This window comes from Delphinapterus leucas, chromosome 10 (genome assembly GCF_059928025.1).
Source record: "Delphinapterus leucas isolate spDelLeu-1000000601 "Yukka" chromosome 10, BTC_Dleu_Yukka2, whole genome shotgun sequence".
Taxonomy (NCBI): domain Eukaryota; kingdom Metazoa; phylum Chordata; class Mammalia; order Artiodactyla; family Monodontidae; genus Delphinapterus; species Delphinapterus leucas.
The window spans coordinates 52,770,688-52,788,341 of NC_143138.1; the positions used below are offsets into that span (position 1 = coordinate 52,770,688).

At 39.6% G+C, this 17,654-nt stretch overlaps 1 protein-coding gene across 1 annotated transcript in view; it reads right to left on the reverse strand.

The window, feature by feature from the left end:
- The window catches only part of CMTM6 (CKLF like MARVEL transmembrane domain containing 6), a 52,041-nt gene that overhangs the window by 6,234 nt on the left and 28,153 nt on the right, over positions 1-17,654 (reverse strand). The gene's annotated exons all lie outside the window — the stretch shown is intronic.

Genomic DNA, 17,654 nt, shown 5'->3' on the forward strand with positions numbered 1-17,654 from the left:
CTCATTTATTTATTTAGCTGCACTGGGTCTTAGTTGCAGCACGTGGGAACTTCGTTGCTGCGTGCAGGATCTTTAGTTGCGGCATGTGGGATCTAGTTCCCTGACCAGGGATCGAACCCAGGTCCCCTGCATTGGGAACACGGAGTCTTAGCCACTGGACCACCAGGGAAGTCCCCTTTCTGTGACATATTAAGATCAAAGCCAAAGGATTTATTAAATCCCACATTACTTCCAGCAAAGAACAGCATTTTTCTTCCCTTTCAACATAATCCATGCTAGGATGGCCTCTCTGAGAGTACTTCAGTGCTTTTAAAGCACTTTGGAAAAGAGAGACTCAAAAGGATCACCCATCATTAACTAAAGACACTTAGGCTTTCTTGGAATAGCATGTTGTTTTCAACTGTGCCAAGTGGGTAATCCAACATGAGCTTGTATGATGAGATTATCTACTACATAAAAGCATCCACATCTCATCATAGTGCAGCTTACAGCAATGGAATTCTTCATCGTTTCCAAGTGTTCTCTCAGGAATCAACTCATGAGGCTCGCTCTCAAATGCCAAGTGAAAACAGAGCTTGACATACATACTTGATTCAGAGGAGAAACTGGAAAAATGATAGCCACTCCAAAGTGTTTCAAGTCTGATACTTTTTGAGTTTTCTTAAATGCAATCTCCACTAAACCTACTATCAGTAAAACTACCCAAAACAGAATTAACTATTTTGTTAGTTCACTTAACACTTATAAGAAATTTCAGAGATTTCCTCTTTGCTTCTAAAAGAGGTGTTTTTCTGCAGCACTTTCTCTTTTTTTCTATTCCTTTGAAATGAATATTATTTAAATCTCTTACATACAAATATAAAACTCTATTTACTAATATTTGGAGTACACTCAAGGAGGTATTAAAACAAGACAATCATTTTGAGACAGAACAATGCAGTATTCAACAAACATGGGTTCTAGAGCGAGACTACCTGAGTTCACATTCCAGTAATATTACTTCTTGGCTACATGATTGAATTAGTTACCTAATGTCTGTGTGCCTTTGTTTCTTCATCTGCAAAATGAGAGTAGTAACAATATCGTATTCATAGGTGATTCTATAGAGTTAATCCATGGAAAGTGCTCAGATCAGTGCCAGAAACACAATAAATGTTCCATAAACATTGGCTATTGTTATTCTTGATACAATGGGACCCGCAAGAGCATGGGATAGAAAAGATTCTCTTTCCAAAAAGATTACTGTTCCTCCCTAGACACTACCACCACCACACACTCAAAACATTTTCTCTAAAACAGAAAACTCCTTACATAAAGATTTTTTTAATTTAAGTATATTAATAAGCAGACAGTAAAAGTAATTTTTAAACCATTCAAACAAACATGACTTCCTTACGATGTTAGGTGAAAAGTAGAACATACATACTCTACAATTACAACTATGTTTAAAACTTTCTATAAGACCCAAAAGGCATACAGTAAAATATTTACAAAAGCTATTTTAGGATGAAATGACTAATTTTTCTTTTTTTCCTCAGTATTTTTTTGTTTTTGTTTTTTTTGCAGTACGTGGGCCTCTCACTGTTGTGGCCTCTCGCGTTGCGGAGCACAGGCTCCAGACAAGCAGGCTCAGCGGCCATGGCTCATGGGCCAAGCCGCTCAGTGGCATGTGGGATCTTCCCAGACTGGGGCACGAACCCGTGTCCCCTGCATCAGCAGGCGGACTCTCAACCACTGTGCCACCAGGGAAGCCCTCCTCAGTATTTTAAAATTAGTATTTACTCTAAAATAACCTTTTAAATGCTCAAGTTTGATGTAATAAGTGCTTTACATTTTGCTTAGTTTGACCATTATACTAAACTGGAAAATATTGTTTCTTGTCAAAAAGATCAATGTTCTTAAACACTACAGATGCAGCACTAAAAAACTATAAACATTTCTAAAAATATTTTTATGGATGGAAAGTAGTGCTATTTGCTGTTGAGATAAGAAATGAAAAAAATATTTTCAATCTTTAATGTTTAAAATATAAATTTACACATTCAAGCTACAAATCAACCAGCTCAGATGCTAGTGAATTTTTCCCTTGTCCAAATCTTATCACATACTAATCTGTAAAAAGGACTTTTCAAAGATTAAAAATATAATTAACAAAAATTCTAAGATATTCTCTGCATCCTCTTCTTAATACGTATTTCATAAAACAAATGGGTTCTGTTGTCATTGCTATACAAAGACTCTTGTGGTGACGATATTTGCCACGATAGCATCTAAAGTTACTAGGGCAGTGGTTCTAGCAGCATTCTGCCTAGGCCACATGATAGACTGCGGAGTGTGAGAACTTTCCTGGGTTCAAATCTGTTTATTTTCACTCTCACTGTGTAACTTTGGACAAGTTACTTAACCACTCTCAACCTAAGTTTCTTCAACAGAAAAATGGAGCATTGAGGTGTGAAGATTCTAAATCACAGCACATAAAGCGCCTGGCACACAGTAAACACTGACAGCAGCTATTATCGGGTAAGATAACGGGAACTGTCATATATTGGCCATACCAAGAACTGCACGTATGTGTTCACCAAAGGCTTAATGGATTTGATTCAGACTCTACCTGTTTTTTAAAGTTATTTTTTTAGCTGTTTGGTATCAACTTTTTGTTTTTTAATTTTTCAAACTTAAAAGAATCATTATATATATATGTATTTTTTATTAAAGTACAGTTGATTTACAATATTGTGTTAGCTTCAGGTGTACAGCAAAGTGATTCAGTTATATTTTTTCAGATTATATTCATTATAGGTTATTACAAGATATTGAATATTGTTCCCTGTGCTACACAGTAATTCCTTTTTGCTTATCTATTTTATGTATAGTAGTTTGTATCTGTTAATCCCACACCCCTAATTTGTCCCCTCCTCCCTTCCCTCTCCACTTTGGTAACCATAAGTTTGTTTTCTATGTCTGTTAAGTCTGTTTCTGTTTTGTATACAGATTCTTTTGTATTATTTTTAAGATTCCACATATAAGTGATATCATATAGTATTTGTCTTTCTGTGACTTACTTCACTAAGTTTAATATTCTCTAGGTCCAGTAACTAACATATTACTGCAAATGGCAATATTTCATGCTTAAAGAATTAAAAGAAGAGAATAGGAGCTCCAGTCAAGACAGCAGAGTAGAAGGATGTGGAACTCACATCCTCCCACAAATACACCAAAAATATCCCTACAAATGGAACAGTTCCCATAGAACACCTACTGAACACCAGCAGAAGACCTCAAACACCTGAAAGGACAGGAAAAATCTCCATGTGACCAGGTAGGACGAAAGGGAAAAAAAAAAAAAGGGAAAGCAGGACGGGATCTGCGGCCATGGGAGGGAGCTGGAAAAAGGAAAGGTTCCCACACCGTGGGATGCCCCCTCACTGGCAGGGAGATCAACCAGGACACAAAGGGAGCTTCAGAGGCACAGAGGAGAGTGCAACAACCGGTCTGTGGCAGGCAGAACTAAGAGAGACCTGCACAGACAGCCGTGCCACCGCCCTGCGCATCCCAGCCTGAGACGCACATCTGCTGGAAGGGGCTGGGTACTGAAACTCAGGGTTTAGAGGACAGAACAGGGAGAGGGCTGCTGTTGGCTGTGTGGAAACAGCCTGAAGGGGCTGGAATGTGGTGTGGTTGCAACTGGGGATGTTTGCGGAAGAAGCCCAGGCCCGTCACAGAAGTGAAGCGCCATCGTTAAGTGGCGTATGAGGACGCAATGGAGGCCGCCATAGCAGCCTCTTTCTCACGTGCCAGCCCCCACCTCGGCAGGCTCCAGGCGAGCGCACCCCAGCCACCGCCTTGGGGGCTCCTGCCTTGACAGGCTCCGGCGAACCAGCCGCTGCCTCGGCGGGCTCCAGGAGCAAACGCCAGTGGGTTGCCCACACACAGAGGCAGAGCTGAAACCACAGCTGGACCCCAGCGGCCACGCGACTTAGGAGGTAGGGCTGAAATCTCTCCCTGCAGCTGTGCAAGCCGCAGACTTACACCTCCATTGCCAGCCGTGTAAGTTCAGCACCTGCAGGACATCCGAGGGACAACGGGCCCTCCCATGGCTTGGACAGATCTGGCCTTAGCAGCTGTGGGCTTTGTGGGCACATGCATATGGGGACTGGGCTGGGCCAGGGTCTGAGCTGCCTCCATAGCCCCCACAGCGGGTCCAGGTGCACAACTACTATAGTCCTGGAACCTGACTTCAGTGGATCTGCGTTGGTGGCCTTGTGAAAACAAGGCCAGAGGGACACCAGGGCTGACTGATGGCATTCCCAAGGTTGAGACAGGAGCAAGGGCAGTGCCAGCAGCAGTGTACTTTGTGAGCCTGCACAACGGGTGACAGGTGAGCACACTCACATGTGAACAGCTCTAGCAGAGAAATAGTCAGTGGCTCCTCTCCCAATGGGAGCAAGCCAATCCCACCTACCTTGCACCATCACTCAGAAATGCATCTGGGGGCTTCTACTCCAACAACTAAGGAACAAACCCAGCCTCTGATAGAGCAGTGAAAACCACAGAGCAAGGAGGAGGCCCCACTCAATATCCAGTGCAGGTTCTGGTCACCACAACACCAGTCACACCTCCTAGCAAGGGGATAATAACAGCTAGCATACACCGAGGAAAGAGGTGGCAGGCATCCAAGCTAAAAACAGCCCTCACACCAAAGAATATCAAACCCACAAAGGCTACACAGGAACACCCCCACATAAAAACAGCCCTCCAAACCACAGTAGATAATTGTTTGTCCTCAACTCATAAAGAGAAATATAAGTAAAATGAAAAAGCAGAGGAACCATTCCCAATTAAAAGATCAAGAGAATTCCCCTGAAAGAACAAACAACAAATCAGACCTCTTCAGTCTAATAGACATCAAGTTCAAAAAGGAGATAATGAAAACACTGAAGAAGTTAAGGAGTATTGATAGAAATGCAGATTACTATAAAAAGGAACCAAGAAAAATTAGAGAACTCATTCACTGAGATGAAAGTTGAGCTAAAGGCAATGAATAGTAGAACAAATAATGCAGAAGAACAAGTGACCTGGAAGACAGAATAATGGGAATCACCCAATCAGAACAGCAGACAGAAAGGCAAATGAAAAAAAAAAATGAAAGCAACATAAGAGACCTGTGGGATAATACAAAGCATGCCAATCTATGCATAACTGGGATCCTAGAAGGAGAAGAAAGAGAAAAGGGAATTGAAGATGTGATGGCTGAAAACTTCCCAAACCTAAAGAAGATAACAGATATCCTGGTACAGGAAGCACAGAGAGTCCAAAACAAGATAAACCCAAACAGACCTACACCAAGACATATATCTCTACAGAAATGTTGCAGGCCAGGGACTTCCCTGGTGGTCCAATGGTAAAGAATCTACCTTCCAATGCAGGAGACACAGGTTCGATCCCTGGTCAGGGAACTAAGATCCCACATGCTGTGGGGCTACTGAGCCCATGCACCTCAACTAGAGACAGAAAACTCACAGACCACAACTAGAGAGAAGCCCATGCACTGCAACGAAGAGCCCACACGCTACAACAAAAGAAGATCCTGCATGCCGCAATGAAGATCCCACACGCCACAACGAAGACCCAATGTAGCCCCCCCGCCCCCCCCAAAAGGTGCCTATGGAAAAAAAACAAAGAAATGTTGCAGGCCAGAAGGGAGTGGCAGGATACATTCAAAGTCCTGAGAGGGAAAAATCTGCAACCTAGGATACTCTACCCAGCAAGATTATCATTTAGAATAGAAGGAGAGATAAAGAATTTCTCAGACAAGCAAAAACTAAAAGAATACAGCAATACCAAACCCATCCTAACGGAAATATTGAAAGGTCTTCTCTAAATAGAAAAGAAAAATCTATAGAAAAGAGAAAATCCTAATCAGAAAGTAAATCACTTAAGTAAGCTCATATACAGATTTAAAAAAAGAAAATCAAAAATTTCTGTGGAAGTGATGATAACCACAATGAACAGCAAAAGGAAGAACATGAAGATGTAAAAGACATCAAAATCATCAAATGTGGGGGAGGACAGTAAGAAAATGTAATTTCCTAGAATATGTTCGAACCCATATGATTACCAGTCTAAAGCAAGTGGGAAGGGTTAATATACTTGAAAAACAGGGCAACCACAAATCAAAAACACACAATAGGTTCACAAACACCAAAAAGGAGAGAACATAAGCATAATACCAAAGAAAGTCTTCAAACCACAAAAGGAAAAACAAAAAGGGACAAAGAAGATATATAAAATCAACGGGAAAACAAGGTTTAAAATGGCAATAAATACGTATCTATCAATAATTACTTTAAATGTCAATGGACTAAATGCTCCAATCAAAAGACACAGAGTGGCAGACTGGATGAAACGAGCCTACATACACTATGCTGCCTACAAGAGACCAACTTCAGGGACTTCCCTGGTGGTGCAGGGGTTAAGAATCCACCTGCCAATGCAGGGGACCCGGGTTCGAGCCCTGGTCCAGGAAGATCCCAGATGCCGCGAAGCAACTAAGCCTGTGTGCCACAACTACTGAGCCTACACTCTAGAGCCTGCAAGCCACAACTACTGAGCCTGTATGCTACAACAACTGAAGCCCACATACCTAGAGCCTGTGCTCCGCAACCAAAGAAGCCACTGCAATGAGAAGCCCACGCACCGCAACAAAGACTAGCCCCCGCTTGCCGCAACTAGAGAAAGCCCATGCACAGCAACGAAGACCCAACACAGCCCCCCCAAAAAAATAATTAATTAAAAAAACAAAAAAGACCCACTTTAGGACAAAGGCCACATATAGATTTAGAGTGAGGAGTTGGAAAAAGATGTTTCATGCAAACGAAAACAAGTGGGGGTCGCAATACTCCTATCAGACAAAATAGACTTTAAAACAAAGGCTATAGAGAAAGATAAAGAACACTATATAATAACAGGATCAACACAAGGAGAGGATATTACACTTGTCAACATGTATGTACCCAATATAGGAGCACCCAAATACATAAAACAGACACACACATAAAGGGAGAAACTGACAGGAGTACAGTAATAGTAGATTTTAACACCCCACTCACATCAATGGACAGATCTTCTACACAGAAAATCAATAAGGCAACAGAGATCCTAAGTGATACAACAGAACAGACTTAGTTGATATTTTCAGGACATTACACCCCCAAAAAGCAGAATACATATTCTTTTCAAGCGCACATGGAACATTCTCTAGGACTGACCACATACTAGGGCACAAAACAAGCCTCAACAAATTTAAGGGTATAGGAATTATTTCAAGCATCGTTTCTGACCACAACAGCATGAAACCAGAAATCAACAACAGAAAAAGAAACAAGAAAAAAACCAATTACATGGAGACTAAACAACATGCTCCTAAAATAACCAATGGGTCAATGGTGAAATCAAAGAAGAAATTAAAAAATACCTTGAGGCAAATGACAATGAAAACACAACCGTACAAAATCTATGGGGAAATTCCTTGCTGGTCCAGTGATTAGGACTCCATGCTCTCACTGCTGAGGGTCCGGGTTCAATCCCTGATCAGGGAAGTAAGATCCCACAAGTCGTGTAGCGCAGCCAAAAAAGATAAACAAAATCTATGGGATGCAACAAAAGCAGTTCTTAGAAGGAAGTTCATAGTGACACAGGCCTTCTTTAAGAAACAAGAAAAATCTCAAGTAAATTAACCCACCACCTAAAATAATCAGAAAAAGAAGAACGAACAAAACCTAAAGTCAGCAGAAGAAAGGCGATAATAATGATCAGAGAGGAAATAAATAAAATAGAGATTAAAAAAATAGGAAAAAAAATCAATAAAACCAAGAGTTGGTTCTTTGAAAGGGTAAACAGAATTGATAAGCCTCTGGCCAGGTGCACCAAGAAGAAAAGAGACAAGACCCAAATAAGCAAAATAAGAAATGAAAGGGGAAAAATCACAACTGATACTGCAGAAATACAAAAAAAAACGTAAGAGAATACTATGAACAATTATATGCCAACATATTTGACAATCTAGAAGAAATGGACAACTTTCTAGAAACATACAGCTCACCAAAATTGAATCAAGAAGAAATAATTTGAACAGACCAATCACCAGAAGTGAAACAGAATCTATAGTAAAAAAAAAAAAGAAAAAAAAAAAACCAAAAAAACTCCCTACAGGGACTTCCCTGGCTGTCCAGTGGTTAAGACTCCATGCTTCCAATGCAAGCGGCAAGAGCTTGATCCCTGGTCAGGGAACTAAGATCCCATACGCTGCATGGTGTGATCATAAAAAAGAAACCAAAACTCCCTACAAACAGAAGTCCAGGACCAGATGACTTCACAGGCAAATTCTACCAAACATACAAAGAAGAACTTCTACCAATTCTTCTCAAACTCTTCCAAAAGACTGAAGACGAGGGAACACTCGCAAAGACATTCTATGAAGACACCATCACTCTGATACCAAAACCAAACAAAGATACCACCAAGAAAGAAAATTACAGGCCAATATCTTTGATAAATATAGAGGTAAAAATTATCAACAAAATATTAGCAAACTGAATCCAACAACACATAAAAAGATCATACACCATGACCAAGTGGGATTCATCCCAAGTTCACAAGGATGGTTCAACATACGCATATCAATGTAATACACATTAACAAAAGTCAAAAACCACATGGTCGGGCTTCCCTGGAGGCGCAGTGGTTAAGAATCTGCCTGCCAACGCAGGGGACACGGGTTCAAGCCCTGGTCCAGGAAGATCCCACATGCCACAGGGCAACTAAGCCCATGTGACACAACTACTGGGCCTGTGCTCTACAGCCCATGAGCCACAACTACTGAGCCCTCATGCTACAACTACTGAAGCCCATGCACCTAGAGCCTGTGCTCCACAACAAGAGAAGCCACCACAATGAGAAGCCCGTGCACCACAACTAAGAGTAACCCCCACTCACTGCAACTAGAGAAAGCCTGCATGCAGTAGGCTTTATAATATAGCCAAAGATAAATAAAATAAATCAATTTAAAAAAAGAGAAAAAATAACATCATCTCAATAGATGAGAAAAAGCATTTGACAAAATCCAACATCCATTCATGATAAAAACTCTTACCAAAGTGGATATACAGGAACATATATCATCATAATGAAAGCTGTTTATGACAAACCCACAGCCAATATAATACCCAACAGTGAAAAGCTGAAAGTCTTCCTGCTAACATCTGGAATAAGGATGCCCATTCTCACCATTTCTATTCAACACAGTATTGGGAAGTCCTAGCCACAGCAATCAGACAAGAAAAAGAAATAAAATGTATCCAAATTGGAAGGAAAGAGGTAAAATTCTCACTATATGTAGATGACATGATACTAAACATAGAAAACCCTAAGGACTCCACACAAAAACTACTAGATCTAATACATGAATTCAGCAAAGTAGCAGGATACAAGATTAGTATTTAGAAAACAGTTGCATTTCTTTACCCTAACAATGAAATATCAGACAGGGAATGTAAAAAAACAATACCTTTTAAAATAGCACCACTACCAACAACAACAACAAAAAACCCCTAGGAATAAACCTGACTAAGGAAGTGACACACTTACATGCTGAGAACTATAAAACATTAATAAAGGAAATTAAAGAGGATTCAAGGAAATGGAAAGATATCCCATGCTCTTGGATTGGGAGAATACTGTTAAAATGGCCATGCTACCCAAAGCAATCTACAGATTTAATGCAATCGCTATAAAATTATCCATGACATTTTTCACAGAACTAGGACAAATAATCCTAAAATTTATATGGAACCATAAAAGACCCAGAATTGCCAAAGCAATCCTTAGGAAAAAGAACAAAGCAGGAGGTATAATTCTCCTAGACGTCAGACAATACTACAAAGCTACAATAATCAAAACAGCATGGTTGGGTTTCCCTGGTGTTGCAGTGGTTAAGGGTCCGCCTGTCAATGCAGGGGACACAGGTTCAAGCCCTGGTCTGGGAAGATCCCATATGCCACGGAGCAACTAAGCCTGTGGGCCACAACTACTGAGCCTGTGCTCTAGAGCCCATGAGCCACAACTACTGAGTCCATGTGCCACAACTACTGAAGCCCACGTGCCTAGAGCCCGTGCTCCGCAACAAGAGAAGACACCACGATGAAGAGTAGCTCCCGCTTGCAGCAACCAGAGAAAGCCTGCGCACAGCAATTAAGACCCAACAGAGCCATAAATAAATAAATAAATAAATTTTTTTAAAAATTAAAAAAACAGCATGGTTTTGGCCCAAAAACATGTGAATCAATGGAACAGAGTGGAGAGCCCAGAAATAAACGCAAACACCTATGGACAATTAATCTTCAACAAAGGAGGCAAGAGTATACAATGGGGAAAAGACACTCTCTTTAGCAAGTGGTATTGGAAAAGTTGGACAGCCACATGCAAATCAATGAAGTTAGAACACACCATCACACCATACACAAAAATAAATTCAAAATGGCTTAAAGACTTAAATATGAGACATGACACCATAAAACTCCTTGAACATAGACAAAACATTCTCTGACATAAGTCGTACCAATCATACCAGTCACCCAAGGCAATAGAAATAAAAGCAAAAATAAACACATGGGACCTAATCAAACTTATAAGCTTTTGTAAAGCAAAGGAAACCATAAACAAAATGAAAAGACTATACCTATGGACTGGGAGAAAATATTTGCAAATGATGCGACTGACAAGGGCTTAATTTCCAAAATATACAAACAGCTCAAACAACTCAATAACAAAAAAAGCCCAATTAAAAAATGGTCAGAAGACCTAAATAGACATTTCTGCAAAGAAGACATACAGATGGCCAATAGGCACAAGAAAACATGCTCATCATCGCTAATTATTAGAGAAACGCAAATCGAAACTACAATGAGGTACACCACCTCACACTGGTCAAAATATCCATCATTAAAAAGTCTACAAATAATAAATGTTGGAGTAGGTGTGAAAAAAAGGGAACCCTTACACTGCTGGTGGGAATGTAAATTGGTATAGCCACTATGGAAAACAGTATGGAGGCTCCTCAAAAAACTAAAAATAGAGTCACCATATGATCCAGCAATTCCACTCCTGGGAATATACCCAGACAAAACTGTAATTCAAAAATATACATGCACCCCAATATTCACAGCAGCACTATTTCCAATAGCCAAGACATGGAAACTACCTAAATGTCCATCAACAAATGACTGGATAAAGAAAATGTGGTGTGTATATATATATATAAATATATATGTGTGTGTGTGTGTGTATGTGTGTGAGTGTGTGTATACACACACACAAATACAAACACACAGTGGAATATTACTCAGCCATAAAAAAATGAAATCACACCATTTGCAGCAACATAGTATGATGATCTCCAGGTCCATCTAAGTGAAGTAGGTCAGACAGAGAAAGACAAATACCATATGATATCACTTATATGTGGAATCTAAAATACAACACAAATGAACTTATTTACTAAACAAACAGACTCGTGGACTTAGAGAACAGATTTGTGGTTGCCAAAGGGGAGGGAAGGTGGGAAAGGGAAGGATTGAGAGTTTGGGATTAGCGTATGCAAACTAGTATATACAGGATGGATAAACAACAAGGCCCTACTGTGTAGCACAGGGAACTATACTCAATATCTGTGATAAACCATAGTGAAAAAGGATATATATATATGTATAACTGAATCACTTTGCTGTACAGCAGAAATTAACACAACACTGTAAATTAACTATATTTCAATAAAATTTTTTAAATGCAAAAAATAAGTGAAAGAAGGCAATAGATTCTTATGGTACAAAACTTAAGAGGTACAAAAGAGTATACAGAAAAAAGTAAATCTTAGGTGTATGATCAATATAGGACACAATGCTTGGTTCTCATTAATTTCAAACAATAAAATCTTACTGCTTTGTATTTATCCAGTTCTCTATTTATTTTTGTTGCATTGGGTCTTTGTTGCTGCACACGGGCTTTCTCTAGTTGCAGCAAGCAGGGGCTACTCTTCACTGTGGTGCAGAGGCTTCTCATTGCAGTGGCTTCTCTTGTTGTGGAGGATGGGCTCTAGGCGTGCGGGCTTCGTAGTTGTGGCTCACGGGCTCTAGAGCACAGAGCTCAGTAGTTGTGGCGCACGGGCTTAGTTGCTTCGCGGCATGTGGGAATCTTGCCAGACCAGGGATTGAACCCGTGTCTCCTACACTGGTAGGCGGATTGTTTTTGTTTTTTATTTTTTTAACATCTTTATTGGAGTATAATTGCTTTACAATGGTGTGTTAGTCTCTGCTTTATAACAAAGTGTATCAGCTATACATATACATATATCCCCATATCTCCTTCCTGTTGCATCTCCCTCCCACCCTCCCTATTCCACTCCTATAGGTGGTCACAAAGCACCAAGCTGATCTCCCTGTGCTATGAGGCTGCTTCCCACTAGCTATGTATTTTGGTAGTATATATAAGTCCATGCCTCTCTCTCACTTCGTCCCAGCTTACCCTTCCAACTCCCCATGTCCTCAAGTCCATTCTCTACATCTGCGTCTTTATTCCTTTCCTACCCCTAGGTTCTTCATGACCATCTTTTTTTCTTTAGATTCCATATACATGTGTTAGCATACGGTATTTGTTTTTCTCTTTCTGACTGACTTCACTCTGTATGACACATGCTAGGTCCATCCACCTCACTACAAATAACTCAATTTCATTTCTTTTTATGGCTGAGTAATATTCCATTGTATATACGTGTCACATCTTCTTTATCCATTCATCTGTTGATGGACACTTAGGTTGCTTCCATGTCCTGGCTATTGTAAATAGAGCTGCAGTGAACATTGTGGTATATGACTCTTTTTGAATTATGGTTTTCTCAGGGTATATGCCCAGTAGTGGGATTTGCTGGGTCATATGGTAGTTCTATTTGTAGTTTTTTAAGGAACCTCCATACTGTTCTCCATAGTGGCTGTATCAATTTACATTCCCACCAACAGTGCAAGGGAGTTCCCTTTTGTCCACACCCTCTCCAGGATTTACTGCTTGTAGATTTTTTTGATGATGGCCATTCTGACTGGTGTGAGGTGACACCTCATTGTAGTTTTGATTTGCATTTCTCTAATGGTTAGTGATGTTCAGCATACTTTCATGTGGTTGTTGGCAATCTGTATATCTTCTTAGGAGAAATGTCTATTTAGGTCTTCTGCCCATTTTTGGATTGGGTTGTTTTCTTGATATTGAGCTGCATGAACCGCTTGTAAATTTTGGAGATTAATTCTTTGTCAGTTGCTACATTTGCAAGTATTTTCTCCCATTCTGAGGGCTGTCTTTTCATCTTGTTTATGGTTTCCTTTGCTGTGCATAAGCTTTTAAGTTTCATTAGGTCCCATTTGTTTATTTTTGTTTTTATTTCCATTTCTCTAGGAGGTGGGTCAAAAACGATCTTGCTGTGATTTATGTCAAGGAGTGTTTTTTCTATGTTTTCCTCTAGGAGTTTTATAGTTTCCAGTCTTACATTTAGGTCTCTAATCCATTTTGAGTTTATTTTTGTGTATGGTGTTAGGGAGTGTTCTAATTTCATTCTTTTAAATGTAGCTGTCCAGTTTTCCCAGCACCACTTACTGAAGCGGCTGTCTTTTCTCCACTGTATAGTCTTGCCTCCTTTATCAAAAGTAAGGTGACCATATGTGCATGGGTTTATCTCTGGGCTTTCTATCCTGTTCCATTGATCTGTATTTCTGTTTTTGTGTCAGTACCATACTGTCTTGATTACTGTAGCCTTATAGTATAGCCTGAAGGCAGGGAGCCTGATTCCTCTACCTCCATTTTTCTTTCTGAAGATTGCTTTGCCTACTCAGCGTCTCTTGTGTTGCCATACAAATTGTGAAATTTTCTGTTCTACTTCTGTGAAAAATGCCATTGGTAGTTTGATAGGGATTCCACTGAATCTGTAGATTGCTTGGGGTAGTATAGTCATTTCCACAAAGTTGATTCCTCCAATCCAAGAACACGGTATATCTCTCAATCTGTTTGTATCACCTTTAATTTCTTTCATCAGTGTCTTATAGTTTTCTGCATACAGGTCTTTTGTCTCCTTAGGTAGGTTTATTCCTAGGTATCTTATTCTTTTTGTTGCAATGGTAAATGGGAGTGTTTCCTTAATTTCTCTTTCTGATCTTTCGTTCTTAATGTATAGGAATGCAAGAGATTTCTGTGCATTAATTTTGTATCCTGCTACTTTACCAAATTCATTGATTAGCTCTAGCAGTTTTCTGGTAGATACTTTAGGATTCTCTATGGATAGCATCATGTCATCTGCAAAGAGTGACAGCTTTACTTCTTTTCCGATTTGAATTCCTTTTCTTTTTCTTCTCTGACTGCCGTGGCTAAAACTTCCAAAACTATGTTGAATAATAGTGGTGAGGGGCTTCCCTGGTCACGCAGTGGTTAAGAATCTGCCTGCCAATGCAGGGGACACGGGTTCGAGCCCTGGTCCAGGAAGATCCCACATGCCGTGGAGCTATTAAGCCTGTGAGCCCGTGCGCCACAACTACTGAGCCTGCGCTCTAGAGCCTGTGAGCCACAACTACTGAGCCCATGAGCCACAACTACTAAAACCCACATGCCTAAAGCCCATGCTCTGCAACAAAAGAAGCCACCGCAATGAGAAGCCCGCGCACCGCAACGAAGAGTAGACCCCACTTGCCACAATTAGAGAAAGCCCGCGTGCAAGAACAAAGACCTAATTCAGCCACAAATAAATAAATAAATTTTTTAAAATAAATAAATAAATAATAGTGGTGAGAGTGCACAACCTTGTCTTGTTCCTGATCTTAGTGGAAATGGTTTCAGTTGTTCACCGTTGAGAATGATGCTGGCCGTGGCTTTGTCATATATGGCCTTTATTATGTAGAGGTAAGTTCCCTCTATGCCTACTTCTGGAGGGTGTTTATCATAAATGGGGGTTGAATTTTGTCAAAAGATTCTTCTGCATCTATTGAGATGATAATATGATGGTTCTCCTTTAATTTGGTAACATGGTGTATCACATTGATTGGTTTGCATATACTGAAGAATCCTTGCGTTCCCACTTGATCATGGTGTATGATCCTTTCAATGTGCTGTTGGATTCTGTTTCCTAGTATTTTGTTGAGGAGTTTTGCATCTACGTTAATCAGTGATATTGGCCTGTAGTTTTCTTTCTTTGTGACATCTTTGTCTGGTTTTGGTATCAGGGTGATGGTGGCCTCGTAGAATAAGTTTGGGAGTGTTCCTCCCTCTGCTATATTTTGGAAGAGTGTGAGAAGGATAGGTGTTAGCTCTTCTCTAAATGTTTGACAGAATTCGCCTGTGAAGCCATCTGGTCCTGGGATTTTGTTTGTTGGAAGATTTTTAATCACAGTTTCAATTTCAGTGTTTGTGACTGGTCTGTTTGTATTTTCTATTTCTTCCAGGTTCAGTCTCGGAAGGTTGTGCTTTTCTAAGAATTTGTCCATTTCTTCCAGGTTGTCTGTATTGGCATATAGTTGCTTGTAGTAATCTCTCATGATCCTTTGTATTTCTGCAGTGTCAGTTGTTACTTCTCCTTTCTCATTTCTAATTCTGTTGATTTGAGTCTTCTCCCTTTTTTTCTTGATGAGCCTGGCTAATGGTTCATCAATTTTGTTTATCTTCTCAAAGAACCAGCTTTTAGTTTTATTGATCTTTGCTATCATTTCCTTCATTTCTTTTTCATTTATTTCTGATCTGATCTTTATGATTTCTTTCTTTCTGCTACTTTGGGGCTCTTTTGTTGTTCTTTCTCTAATTGCTTTAGGTGTAAGGTTAGGTTGTTTGAGATGTTTCTTGTTTCTTGAGGTAGGATTGTATTGCTATAAAGTTCCCTCTTAGAACTGCTTTTGTTGCATCCCATAGGTTTTGGGTCGTCGTGTTTTCATTGTCATTTGTTTCTAGGTATTTTTTGATTTCCTCTTTGATTTCTTCAGTGATATCTTGGTTATTAAGTAGTATATTGTTTAGCCTCCACGTGCTTGTATTTTTTACAGAGTTTTTCCTGTAATTGATATCTAATATAGCATTGTGGTCGGAAAAGATACTTGATATGATTTCAATTTTCTTAAATTTATCGAGGCTTGATTGGTGACCCAAGATATGATCTATCCTGGAAAATGTTCCATGAGCACTTGAGAGAAATGTGTATTCTGTTGTTTTTGGTTGGAATGTCCTATAAATGTCAATAAAGTCCATCTTGTTTAATGTATCATTTAAAGCTTGTGTTTCCTTATTTATTTTCATTTTGGATGATCTGTCCATTGGTGAAAGTGGGGTGTTAAAGTCCCCTACTATGACTGTATTACTGTTGATTTCCCCTTTTATGGCTGTTAGCATTTGCCTTGTTTTGAGGTGCTCCTATGTTGGGTGCATAAATATTTACAATTGTTATACCTTCTTGGATTGATCCCTTGGTGTCCTTCTTTGTCTCCTATAATAGTCTTTATTTTAAAGTCTATTTTGTCTGATATGAGAATTGCTACTCCAGCTTTCTTTTGATTTCCATTTGCATGATGTATCTTTTTCCATCCCCTCACTTTCAGTCTGTATGTGTCCCAAGGTCTGAAGTGGGTCTCTTGTAGACAGCATGTAGATGGGTCTTGTTTATGTATGCATTCAGCCAGTCTATGTCTTTTCATGGGAGCATTTAATCCTTTACATTTAAGGTAGTTATCAATATGTATGTTCCTATTACCATTTTCTTAATTGTTTAGGGTTTGTTATTGTAGGTCTTTTCCTTCTCTTGTGTTTCCTGCCTAGGGAAGTTCCTTTAGAATTTGTTGTAAAGCTGGTTTGGTAGTGCTGAATTCTCTTAGCTTTCGCTTCTCTGTAAAGGTTTTAATTTCTCTGTCTAATCTGAGTGAGATCCTTGCTGGGTAGACTGATCTTGGTTGTAGGTTTTTCCCTTTCATCACTTTAAATATGTCCTGCCATTCCCTTCTGGCTTGCAGAGTTTCTGCCGGAAGATCAGCTGTTAACCTTATGGGGATTCCCTTGTATGTTATTTGCTGTTTTTCCCTTGCTGCTTTTACTATTTTTTCTGTGTATTTAATTTTTGATAGTTTGATTAATACGTGTCTTGGTATGTTTCTCATTGGATTTATCCTGTATGGGACTCTCTACGCTTCCTGGACTTTATTAACTATTTCCTTTCCCATATTAGGGAAGTTTTCAACTATAATCTCTTCAAATATTTCCTCAGTCCCTTTCTTTTTCTCTTCCTCTTCTGGGACCCCTATAATTCCAGTGTTGGTGCGTTTACTGTTATCTCGTAGGTCTCTAAGACTGTCCTCAATTCTTTTCATTCTTTTTTCTTTATTCTGCTCTGCAGTAGTTATTTCCAATAATTTATCTTCCAGGTCAATTATCTGTTCTTCTGTCTCAGTCATTCTACTATGGATTCCTTCTAGAGAAGTTTTAATTTCATTTTTTGTGTTGTTCATCATTGTTTGTTTGCTCTTTAGTTCTACTAGGTCCTTGTTAAACGTTTCTTATATTTTCTCCATTCTAGTTCCAAGATTTTGGATCATCTT